This window comes from Euprymna scolopes, chromosome 18 (assembly GCF_053919585.1).
Source record: "Euprymna scolopes isolate OS-2025 chromosome 18, ASM5391958v1, whole genome shotgun sequence".
NCBI lineage: Eukaryota > Metazoa > Mollusca > Cephalopoda > Sepiida > Sepiolidae > Euprymna > Euprymna scolopes.
In genome coordinates this window covers 42,650,978-42,664,246 of record NC_136499.1, presented here as the reverse complement: position 1 = coordinate 42,664,246, position 13,269 = coordinate 42,650,978, and the positions used below count along the sequence as shown (strand labels likewise).

Genomic DNA, 13,269 nt, shown 5'->3' with positions numbered 1-13,269 from the left:
TGCCTTCTCTCTTTGAGAAAGGGATTAGTTTATTGCTAATCGTCTGAGATGCTGTGTCGGGAATGTCAATGGGCTGCACAGGCATCTTTTTAAAGGGCCAGAGAGTTGCTCTTTTGGAGCACTGACTTTTTTAATCCCACTTTCTGATCCTAGGGTCACAGTTATCACAGTGGAAGAGAGCTAAATTCCAGTTCTAGGAGGTCCACCCTCCCAAGTTTTCCCTTCTCACCATTTGAGAAGAGATTAGTTTATTGCTGATCGCCTGAGGTGCCCTACCCGAGAATGCTGGTGGGACTGGTCAGCCATATTTTTACAGGCCAGAGTGCTCTTCCTTTATAGCATTGGCTTTCTAAATCCCACTTTCCCAACCTTGTGTCACATCTTCCCTTCATGAGAGGGAGATAAAATTAGATACTTGTTTACCCAAACTTTTGATTAGGAACAAAGTATAGTGTCTGTTCTGATGTTACACTTAGACTATTTTGTCCTTGGTCAGTGAAGGAGAAGTTCTTATAAGCTGAAGAAATTTTAATTTTTGTTCCAATCCAGTGCCTCGTTTAGAGGAGATGAATTTTCCACACATTAAAAATCGATCCTATATCTCACTTTGTCCTCGTGGGAAAGTAAGTAAATGAGATACTTGCAGTGGCGTACGTATGTAAAATGACGCCCATGGCAAAGTTTGAATGTGCGCCCCTTCTTAATAATTTATACCTTAGATATACCTAACCTACATAATATTATAATACAGACACAATTTTAACGAAAGATAAACCATGAAATGAATGTTTTAATAAAGTAATTATATGGTTATTCTTATGCATTGTTCAAATTTTAATTTTTGTCAAGTAATTTTTGCGTCCATGTCAGAGTGGCGCCCATGGCACGGGCCATGCCTGCCATACCCTAGATACGCCACCGGATACTTGTTAGTGTTGATGTACTCCAGAATCATATTTTTTTTTTTTTTTTGCTATATGCAATTTAAAATTGCAGGTAGCAAGTAAAATCTCTAGGTTTGGTGCTTATATATGACTGTTACCATGGTATTCTTTTAAAAGAGTATTTTCAAATTAAATTCAATTGTTACGATATTTTTGTTTATTAAATAGTTAGGTGAAAGTATAGAATAGTTACAAAACACACTCCCTTCTCCATGTTAAGAATGACTTTATAAATAATAACATTATTATTTCAGCGCGGTAACATAGATGCATAAGTAACCCAGATTTTACTGACAAAAAAAAAAACTTTAGCCGCTAGATCCAAATTTTACTAGCTAGATTCCAACCGAAAGCTCCAGATATAGTGTGAAAACCGCTAAATTTACAACATTGGTTCCAACTGTAAAACATGGCGGTGAAAATGTAATGTTTTTGGGTTGCTTGTCAGTCAGTGGAACTAAATGAGAACATAAAACAGTAAAATCGTAGATGGCGTCACAAATAAATGATATCATCTTATCATTCACAACAGGAAGATGTCACAAATTGATGACGTTATCTTGTTTGGCAACCTTTATACTATTTGATCTAAATGACGTCATCCATTAAAATAGAAACGCTCGCATCTGATATTTGACCTGTCAAGAAATGGTTGGAATATAATCATGCAAGTGTTTTACAGTGATCAAGACTGAGCCCGGATTTGAATCCAATCGAAAATCTGTGGAGCAAAATATGGCGTTTTTGTATAGTTGTGTATCTTTGAAATATTTTCCGTATTGAATTTAAAAGAGCTACATAAAAGGGGAGATAATTCAATTTTGGAGAGAGGGAGTATTAAAACTATTTCGACATTGCCTTGCACTCAACAAGGACCAAAATACTTTGGATAACTTCTCTACTCCTCTGCCTTTAAGAACTTTCACCCACTGTAAATTTTCCTTATTGTCCTATTTTCATTTTATTTTATTTCATTTTTTTCACTTGCCTCTTCATATTTTTATACTTATTTTTTTATATCTATTCTTTTTTATCCCCCAACAAAGGAGGGCGGACCTGCAAATTCACCCTTGTCCGTTCGTCTGTCTGCACTTTTCTCAATAACTATGCCTTGGAATTTTTTTGAAATTTTGCACAAACATAATATGAGTAAAAATGTAACAGAACAGATTTTCTAAGAAAACTTCGGTTGCCCCCACCCCCACCCCCAGGGGTGCCTTTTCGGTTAAAATGGCTAAAATTGAACCGTTTGTGCTTATTAAAAGAAAATGATGCTTTGGATTTTTATAAAACTTTCTGAAAAGTTGTAACTAACTGAGTTCTATATAATTTTGTTTGTTTATACTTCACGATAACTCTTGGGTGTGCCCCAGGGGCACTTTTAGGGCTAATAAAAACACTCCATTTTTGGGACTATTTTACCATATTTGTCCAAAATTTTCTGTGTATATCTATTTAGCAGTTTTGCATGGTGCTGAACTCACATTTAAATATGTTAAGGCCTTGGGGACTTTTGGGACTAAATGGGAGGGAGTGCAAATGATGGACTTCGCCATTTCTTTATTTTTAATCATGTAGAACTCAAATTTACATATGTTAAGGCCTAAAACTGCACTGTTTGTTCATTTTCACCAACATTTGACGTCCTCTGAGGACTTTTGGGACTAAATGGGGGTGGGGGCAAATGCTGAACTTAGTCATTTTTTTATGCCTCATTCACTGTGCGCTCACGAGGGACCATGCGTGCCTCATTTTTTTCTCCTATATTTAATAACTTTGTATTTCTTATACGATTATTATTTATTATTATTCTATAATTCTTATATTTTTCTATATTTATTTATCCCATGCTTCTTTTTATTTTTGACCCCCTTATTTTACCATCTGTTTATCCTCTATCTCATTCATTTAAAAATTTTTTTTCTATATTGTATCCTTTATAATTTATCCCTTCACCTTTATTATTTTATTATAGTATTATTCCTAATAATTCATACTTCATTCAAATATTAAGTTATAATTTCAGATATCCCTTCTAAAATATGCGGACATAGCATAAATCCCCTATTTTAAGTAAACCCCTTCCATAGCTATGACTCATTAATACATATGATTAAATAAGCATCTTCTTTCAATTCACTTACTCTATATTCTTCCCGAGAGTTTAATCATGCATATTGTACACATATATTAAACCTACCATGGCAAATATACACCTACCTTCATTATATAATAAAAGCTATACTCCTCCTACATCATAAAGATCATTTTGATTCTCCCACCCCCAAACAGTCTCAATATTTCATCTCTCTTTACACAATTATTTCGCTCCTAATGTAACTATAGCTAGACGTCGCATCCCTATTATGTTTCCTAGCACTTTCTCTCCTCTTCTGATAAGAAGCATTAGGCTTCGAAATACCATGGTATAAAGAGTTTTACTTATCCTACAATCCTAATTGATGTATCATCCTTATTGAAAAAAAAAAATGAATAAATCTATATATATTAGTATATATTTTTACACTGGAATCCCGGGATATGGCATTAAAAATTAGTAATAAAATACAGTACAGTATATAATACACATGTATATAATCAAATAACATTATAAATTACACTGTAAGGCAGGACAAATACTGCAACTAGGGTTCGGAAAAACATTGTATTCTACATCGTAACCTGAAAAAACCATATCCTAGGGCCACCGTATTCCTGGGTTCTACTGTATATTGTCATTTTCTTATTCTATTGATACTCTATATAAGCTCCAAAACAATTTCTTGAGCTTTGCATTATCCTGATAAGTCTCCTCTTAAAGAATCGATCTTATTCTTATTCGTTTAACTCCACCATATATATATATATATATATATATATATATATATATATATATATATATATATATATATATATATATATATATATAATCATCCACATACAGTACTGTTTCACTGTTTCATAGCTCATCAGTGCGGCTAGACAAGCAACTACCTCAAGCCAGGATCGAAATGTTGCGCTATTCGGCTGCTGCTATGCAGGCCGTGAATTAACAATGTTTTGACATTATCCAAATACCTAAGCTCAATTTGTTTACACAAAGACCATCGCTTCATACGCTAATAGTAATTTGCATATCACTTCCCAATATGCTCAACCAAAGATAGGGAGCATTACAGTCATCCACATACAATACTGTTTCGCTGTTTCACAGCTCGTCAATGCAGCTAGACAAGCAACAACCTCAAGCCAGATATATATGTGTATGTGTGTGTGTGCGTGTGTGTGTGTGCATATGTGTGTGTGCGTATGTGTGTGTGTGCGTGTGTGTGTATGATATACGAAGGTCGTTTTAAAGTAAAGTAAGACTTTCTATTTTCTTACTAAAAAACTAAAGCATTGAAGAGCTACTAAGACGGGAATAGTACCATTAAAACGAACGACCTTTTGTTCTTCAGGATTTATTTGTCTGCATAGTCACCACCATTCTCAATGCACATTTGCCAACCTCTTTTGATGCCTCGGTCATAAAAGTCCGGAGCATGCCTTCTCACTCACATCTCTGTCACTGCTCTGAAATCGATGAACCCATCTCCTAACTGTGCTGACATTAACTGCATCAGCTTTGTAAACGTTCAACAGGCACTGATGAATGTCGATCGGTTTAATTTTTTTTGCATGGAGGAATTTAATAACGCATCTTTGCTTCTGACAGGTTGATTTTTTAGAGTCTCACACCGCCAATATTTGCAACAGAGTGATGAAACTTTCAGGTCATGAATGCATGTTCAGTCATCATAACAATATAATTTTCAATTCCTTCTGATCCATTCAGGCGGAATAAAAATAGGAGGCATTACATTTGAAATATCCCTCTTATATATATATATATATTGTTAGCCATATACAGCTTTTTTGTCATATCATGACTCTTTGTAATGACTAGACTTGACGAATGTTTTACACTGAGACGCAAAACATGACTGCTAAAACTGTGCTTAGTAAATGAAAATTATAATGTTTATATATGTTTCCATTCATACATAACCTCCTTCGTGACCATTACGACATCCCTCGAGATTTTCTCTCCACCTAGGACCTGAACATGGACCGAAAGGACACAAACTGAAGCTGTTTCATCAGAGATTTCGGCTAAACCAACGCAAAGCCGCATTTTCCATTTGCATATCGGTCAACTATATTTCCGACCATTTAAATTTGTAGCGCCCCTCCTCCTCCCTCTTTGTTCGCTTTCCTTCTCTTTTCTGCTTTTCCCTCGCCCTTCTTAACAGTGAAAAACATGTAATATTTTAACCTATGCCAAATAAATTGAATTGCATTGAATAACATGGGTTTTACATGTATTTAACTAGCCAAAAATTATATGGTCCTCCGACATGAATTTTGGGAGAAAAATAAAAATTAGCCCCATAAAGGTGTGTTTTTCACCCTTAAAACACCCTGGGGCTCAAGCCCCAGAATTTTCCCAGGGTCAAATATTACGTTTCCAGATGTATATCAATGTGGTCTTGATTTTAGGTAATTTTCAGCAAAATCTAATGATTGGAAAACATTCTTTGTCCCGGAAAGTGCTATTTTTGGCCATTTTGACCCCTTTTGACCCTCTTATGACGCAACCAGAACTTTTATAAAAAATTGAAAATGTTACATTTCCTCCCTTGGGTAGTTGTAACTTCATGCAAATTTCAGAAAAATGTAATGAGTAGTTATTGAAAATTTTTGGAACGAATGGACGAAGGTGAATTCTAAGATCCAAATCTGACTAAGTCGGTGGACCAATAATATGAGTTTTATGTGATCATAAGATTTAATCCAATGATTACGGTGTTCTAGTGCAGGTATCTGTATAAGCATGGCAGCTGTCGGCTCATATTCTCGTATGACTCGCAATGAGATTTGGCCTTCAGCAAGTCTTGTGATATCTAGTGATGTATTTGAACATATTTGAACAATGAAACGTTGTACTTCATCAAAAGCACACTCCCAGACAAATAGGTCTTGCACTGTTTGCCAAACTCCAGCCTCTTTTGTATCGCAATGTTGCATTGCTGTGTCTGTTTCACAAGTACTTCCATGAAATGTACTGATATGAACTTACTGCATTTGGTGCCTGTCAATGGAAATACTTCCAATACAGCTGACAAGCAACAAAATCCCACCCCACAGGTCTTTAAATGCCGAAAGATTTTCTGCTTTGACTGCTTCTTTTCCTCAGCCTGTTTTTCTTTTTTTTTGGTGGGGGGGGGGAGGAAGGAGGCAAATTGCCCCTCTTGCACCCTGTTTCCCCAACTGTACCAACATGAACAAATTTAAATGTAATGTCAATAAATATCTTGCTACTCAACTCCCTATGAATCTGGCCCATATCATAGTAGCCTTATACACTTCAATAGCAATGTGTCTTGCTTTAGATGAACTCCGTAGCTCCACAACACTTCCCGAAGTTGAAATTGCACCAAAAAAGGCTATGGTGAATGTTTAGTGGTCTGCAGCCGGTCTCGTTCATCACAACTTCTTGAATCCAGGCGAAACGATTACAGCAGGGAAGTACTGCTAATAAATTGACAAAATGCGCCAGAAGCTCCAACGTATGTGCCCGAGATTGGCCAATATGAAGGGACCAATTCTCCTCCATGACAACTCTTGTCCGCATGTTGCTCAACTGACCATGCAAAAGCTGAACGAATTCGGCTACTAGACTCTGTCCCATCTGCCATATTCACCTCTCATTCACCGATTATCACTTTTTCAAGCATCTCGATAACTTCCTGCATGAAAAATGCTTCAAAACCGAGATGATGCCAAATCGGCCTTCAATAATTTCATCGCTTCCAAAACTCTGGATTTCTATACTAATGGGATGAATAAACTTGTTTCTCGTTGGCAAAAATGTGTTGATTCTAATGATTCTTATTTCGATTAATAAAGTTTATTATGAAAGGAGTTATGATCTTTTGAAGTTGAACACCAAAAACCAACATTATTTTTGCACCAACCTAATAGATTATTTTAGTCTTTTTTCACTTATATTTATGAGTTTCTTGCTACAAGCCAAATCTCATTGAAGGCCATACTGTAACGTAGTCATAGTACCAACACGTTGTATGCAGATAGTCGCAAGGAAACAAAGACAAGGAACAAATTCGACTCTCTTTTAATTTAAATAACAACAGACATTTACTTACAGGTATTTTAAAATAATGTCTTGTCTCTTGTTCAAATATGTTCAATTACATTACTAGATAAAAAAAAAAATGTCACTGTGACATTTACTAGGTAGGTTTCTAACACCATTTTGTTTTATTTCTTATTTTGAAGTGATTATCAGGTCTTAAAATACATTGCGGCCATCTTTTCTTGTTTGCCGGCAGTCTTCAGCATTACTCGTTTTTTTTAACTAAATAAACATTTTACATTAAATAAAAACACTAAAAACTTATCCAGTTAGGTAGAAAAATAACTTATCTTGCCTTTGATAACATATCTGTTTTTAACAACTATTTTCGAATCTATGTGTATAGTACAACAAACCCGTTAAATGGTACTGCATCAATACGTAAAAATTAACTTTAACGATTTCATGATTTAGTGATATCTGCCATTAATTGCAGCAGGACGAACTGCAGTTATTTCCCTTGACTTCATGCTGTTTATTTGCACAGACTATTGTCATTAATGATTAATTTTCTACTTTATCGTTTTTCGTAATTTTTAAATGTTACTAATTTCGACATGACAAGTAAGTAAAATACCGTCAATTTGATAAATTAAATTCAATATTCCAATTTTCGATTTTTGCTCTAAACACGAAGAAACACCATTTTTTAAATACTCCTCTTATCTTAAGCATGTGGTATAATCGGGAAGGAGGTGGCTGGTTACTTTTGATGCATCTAAAACCAAGCTTCTATCTTTACATCATCAACGTTCTAGTCCCCATCTGGCATCAATTGAAATGAATGGCTATCGTCTTGGGGTGGCTCCATGTTTTGACAAGCTTATGGGCTTGACCTTTACCCCTGATCTAAAATGGAATGTATACATCAAATCCGTTGTCAAGGTCGCTGGAAAAATGATGGGATCCTTCTATTGATCCAGTAGATATGTACCTGCTGATGCAATTCTCTACCTATATAAGAGCCAGGTATGTCCAAAGATGGAGTATTATTGTCACATCTGGGCAGGAGCTGCTACGAATACCTTATCATGCCTTGACAGGGTTCAGAATGGACTTTGTAGCCTAGTGGGGAGTGCCCTTTTATCTTCCTTACAACCTCTTTCTCACAGAAGAAACGTTGTGAGCCTGTCTTTGTTTTATTGTTATTTTCATGGAAAGTGCTTGTCTGAGCTCCCCCCCCCCCTTGCCAAACATTCATGCGAAACACTCGTTTGGCTGTAAACACTATCAATAATTTCCCCCACTCTTTATCTGTGCTTAAACCTAAACGCAGATTCCATGAACAAAGCTTCTTTCTAAGAACTGCACACCCGTGGAACTCACTTGTGTTTACCTGTTTTCCAGTTGACTACAATATGGCCGTCTTCAAGTCCAATGTAAACAAGTTCTTTATGAGCCGTTTCCCTTGAGTAATCCAATTGACCAAATTTACACTTTTAACGATTATTGTGATATTGTCCTTTTGACCACTGTACACTCTTTAACCCTCATCCTCGAGTGGCCTCTGAGCCTTGATAAGTGGTGATTCCTTTGTGAAAAAACCCAAAAAAAACCCCCAAAAAACTAGCCCAGCTTTTAAACAGGAAAAAAAAAAAACGAACCTTTTCTTTTTTTCTTTCTTTAACCTAACCGTAATCTAACTTTAACATACTTTTATACCTTTGGTAACATTTATTTGTTGTCGAGGATTTTTTTCACCCCTTTTTTCCTCTGTTAGAAATTTATTTTACAAAAGCCAATTTACAATTTAATCAATTTAACAAGCTAACTTTTACGTTCTGTTTTTCTTGCCTTCTGATTGGGTAAGCACTTCAGCATTTTCCGACTGTTTATGTAAAAGCTGAACAAAAAGTCAGTTTTATCTGGTTCAAAAGCTGTATCATGTATTTTCAAAAAACAAAAATTTCATGCTCTTTTTCTAAAACGAGCACTAGGTCGATATTGATGAAGTTTTGGTACTTATACAGTTTAATCAAGGCATTAAAAAATGAAAATATTGAAAAAAAAAAGGCTTAAATTGTACGTATCCGTTATGGAACGAAGTTCTTCGAAAAAAAAATTTCACTTAATTTCATCAAGTAGTTTTTTTTTTTTAAAGCGAAAAAACAATTTGTTATGATACCAAGCAAAAGGTTCTACTTTTAGGGAGAAAAGCTAGTATTAAAGATGGGTAAGGAGTGTCGACGCTTTACATGGAGTTATCTCCCCATAGCGTGTTCAATAAATTCCATAATGGCTGACTTCAACGCGCTCTCATAAAAACGTGTTTTTCTGCTGTAAAAAAAAAAAACTACTCGATCAAATAAAGTGAAATTTTTTTTTTGAGATCTTCAGTCCAAAACGGTTACGTACAATATAACCCTTTTTTTTTTTTTTTCTCGATATTTTCATTTTTAATGTCTTGATTAAACTGTACAAGTACCAAGTTTTGAAATGTTTTTGTTGGCTTTTTTTTTTCTCAATAGGGACGCACCGCTTATCAAGGTCCAGAGGCCACTCGAAGATAAGGCTTGAGTGTCAGGAGAGACAACATTGTGTTGATCGGTAATCGCAGAAATTGGGTAGAAATTAACTATTTAAGGGGACGGCTCAACAAGAACTTGTTTACATGGAACTTGAAAACGATCATGTTATAGTCAGCTGGAAAGCAACCATTCAGTTGTAAAGATGATGGGCAGTTCTAGAATAGAAGCTTTGTTCATGGATTTTTTTTTGTTAAGTTGTAGGGCTCAAAACCTTTAGGAACAGAAAAAGAGGAAGAGAAATTTTTGACAGTGGTTGTTAACTAGAGGAGTGTTATAAATGTTTTACATGGGGGGCATAGATTGAAGCTCAGTCGAGCGAGCACCTATTATTCAAATAACGATAGAGCAAAGATAGACTTGCTATGTCTTTTCTGTGAGAAAGAGGTAGCAGGGATGAGAAGGGGGACATCTATTACCAGCCGGTTTTGTACCCCGTCCAGTCAGAAAAGGGTGCTGTGAGCAGCCCTTACCCAAATGTGGCAACAGTGCTTGCTCCACTCCATCTTAGAACGCATTTGACTATTGTATAGGACGAGAATTACGTCGGAAGTGAAATACTTTCTGGAGCGGCAGAATGATCCAACTATTTTCCCCGGCCATAGTATTTCATTTTTTTTTTATATAGTTCCTCTTAGCACAATCACGTTGACACACCGGTTCTTGTCAGATCACCGAAGTTAAGCAACGTTGAGCCTGGCTAGTACCAAATGGGTGACCATGTGGAAATTCTAAGCGCTGTATGTGTATGTTTCCACTTATCTCGGCATTCTTTTCAATCGTCCTGAATCTCCACTTGCCACTGGTATTCAACAATGTCGACTCAGGAGAAGTGTGGCTGGAGATTGCGTAACTCTTGCCACAAAAAATTCCACGCGCAGCCACCCTTATAGTGGGTATCCATAATCTGTCAAGACCGAAGGAAGTCACCACCACCACCACCACCACCACTATCACCCTGTCAGTAAACGAGCGGAGTTCTAGTGTTCTGACAAACCACCCTGTGAACTATCACCTCCTCAGTTCTCACACGCGCGTGCACACACGCACGCACGCACGCACACACATACCACCCACCATGTTCGATGTTTCTCCTTTTTCGTCTTGTATTTGTTGGATCCTGTGTAAGCTTCTACTCCTTCCTTTTTCCTTGGTTTAATTCGTTTTCGATCTTTCCGTAACCAAAACATGAACGAACACACACACACACACACACACACGAGCACGCGCGTGCGTGCACGCTTTCCTTGATTTCCATACAGCAACAACAACAACTGCTGCTGCTAAACGTCTCTTGAAGTGGGAAAAGCAGAGGAGGAGGAATTGTGCCTGTTAAGTCTTTTTTTTTTTTTTTTAATAATAGAAAAACCTGCGGACCAGCCTCAGCCCCCCCCCCCCACCTTTTTTTGACCTTTTCAAAGCGAGGAAAAAAAAAGAAAAAAAAAGGAAAGAAATACACAGCTTTATTTAATTTAAATCTTACTAAAAACAAACAAAAACAAAACAAAATAAGATCCAGCTTTTATTCAAAATCCCGCAAAAAGGCCAATCTTTAGAAAGGATTTTTATACCCCCCCACACTATTTCTTATTAATCTTTAGATATATTTGGTATTTTCTCTTAACTACTTGGAGATTTTCTTGTACGTATTCTTCATTTTAAAATATTTCGTTTTTTTTTTTAATTTTAGATCACAATAATTTCATATTATTGTCATTGTTATTATTATTTTTAAAACTCTTCCTTATTTTTATTTAAATATTAACCCTAATTTAAAAAAAAAATACTTGACAAAAACGGACTTTCTTTTGTTTCCCTTTTTATTGACAATTCCTTCCTTTCCTCTGTTTTCATGAAAAGAAAAGAAAATTTCGGATCTTTCAAATAAAAAAAAAAAAATAAAAAATAAAAAGGAAGAAAGGAACGCGATTTAAAGGGAGAAATTATATAGTCTCATTGGATTTAGCTTTACATACGTTTGGACCCCTTTTTTACGGACAACACAATTAAATATGGGTAAGTAAATAATTTCAGTTTTCTTTGGATTCATTTTAATCAATTTCTTCGTTTCGCTTTTACGAATTTTGCACGCTCCTCTCAAACCGAAACACATTGGAATGGTCTTGGATTTACAGCATTGTCAACATTACTGCCGAATACAACAAATGCGTTTATTTATTATTATTATTATTTTTTTTTTAAATATTTCTCTTTTAAAATGTTTATTCTAGCGCATTATTATACTACTAGTAGTAGCCGAGTGTAAATATTATTCTATTCGTCAAAACTATTTTCTTTTATTAATAATATTGGTTATTTACTAATTGGTAACAAATAATAATACACAGCCGTTTATCTGCAGTAAAAACAAGCGCCGTGCGTGCGGTGATGGAAAAAGGATCGCTCTATTATTTACAGAGATTAATTTTTGCATGTTTTGGGATTTGGATAATTTTTACTTAATTTTAATCTTTGATTTTTTTTTTAATAGAAGCCTTACACCAGCTTATAAATTTTTAGTTGCATTATTTGAAATAATAATAATAATAATAATAATAATAATAATAATAATAATAATATAAACTAGTCTACTATTTCTGATCATTCGTGTTTTTGTTTATCCGTTTTAATATTAGATTTATTCATTTATTTTAAAATAAATAATAATGATGATAATAATAACAATAAAGGTGCTTCTACAGAACAGGACCGGTACCGACACTACTGTTTCCGATCGCGATTTCGGAAATGGTCGAGCCCCGAGCCGTCGCCGAGCAATCAATTAGTACCGACATTAAATAAAACAGCGTTGTCTTTTTTTTTTTTTTTTTTTTTATAGATTACCTTGTTAAAAATAGGTTTTATGATATTTTTTTTTCAGTTCATTAAGTGAATCAATCAGTTCTGTTCTTTTTATTAAACTTATTTTTAATGAGTTAAAAAAAAAAATCTTGGCACTTATTCATTTTAACATGTTTGTTTTGTTTTCATTTTAGGAGAGTTTCGTCCGCGTCAAGGAAAGATTTAACAAACCCCTTCCCTATATTAAGACTGGCTTTCTAAATCTTCACGGGAATGTTAAAATGCACAACTGCACAAGTGCCAAAATCTTTTAAACCCTAATCCAACCTCTTTAGCTTTGCATTTATTTGTTTAGTGTCGTCTGCCTTTTTATTTTTTTTACATTTTTTCTCCGATTTTCAAATCTTAAACTACTTCGACCATTTCTGGTTTTTGTGTTTTTCTTTACGTTTTTTTGTTGTATATTTTGTTTGATAATTTGAAGCATGTTTTATTATAAACGTAAATATAATTGCCGTTTATTATTTATTTATTTAATTTTTTTACCAACTAACACCAAACCGCTGTTTGATTAAAAAAAATAAACATAATGTATCTTTTTTTTTCTACACTTTTAATTACTTATCCTATACACATTTCAGTGAAAATGCAGAGACTAAAGAATACTAATTGTTTTGTCTTTTCGCTTTCCTTGTTGCCAGAAGTTTAAGATTGGTGAATTTGACAGCGTTAAGCCCTCCCACCCCCAATCACACAAAATAAAACAATGCTTTTTTTTTTTTATGTTCAATTGGAGCATAGA

The 13,269-nt window shown here is 34.9% G+C and overlaps 1 protein-coding gene across 1 annotated transcript in view; it reads left to right on the top strand.

Moving 5' to 3' along the window:
* The first annotated feature begins 10,341 nt into the window (after positions 1–10,341).
* The window catches only part of LOC145297589 (phospholipid phosphatase-related protein type 5-like), a 254,821-nt gene continuing 251,893 nt past the window's right edge, over positions 10,342–13,269 (top strand). Inside the window, exon 1 of the mRNA XM_080143637.1 lies at positions 10,342–11,681. The gene's annotated coding sequence lies outside the window, so the exon portion shown is untranslated. The remainder of the gene's footprint in view (positions 11,682–13,269) is intronic.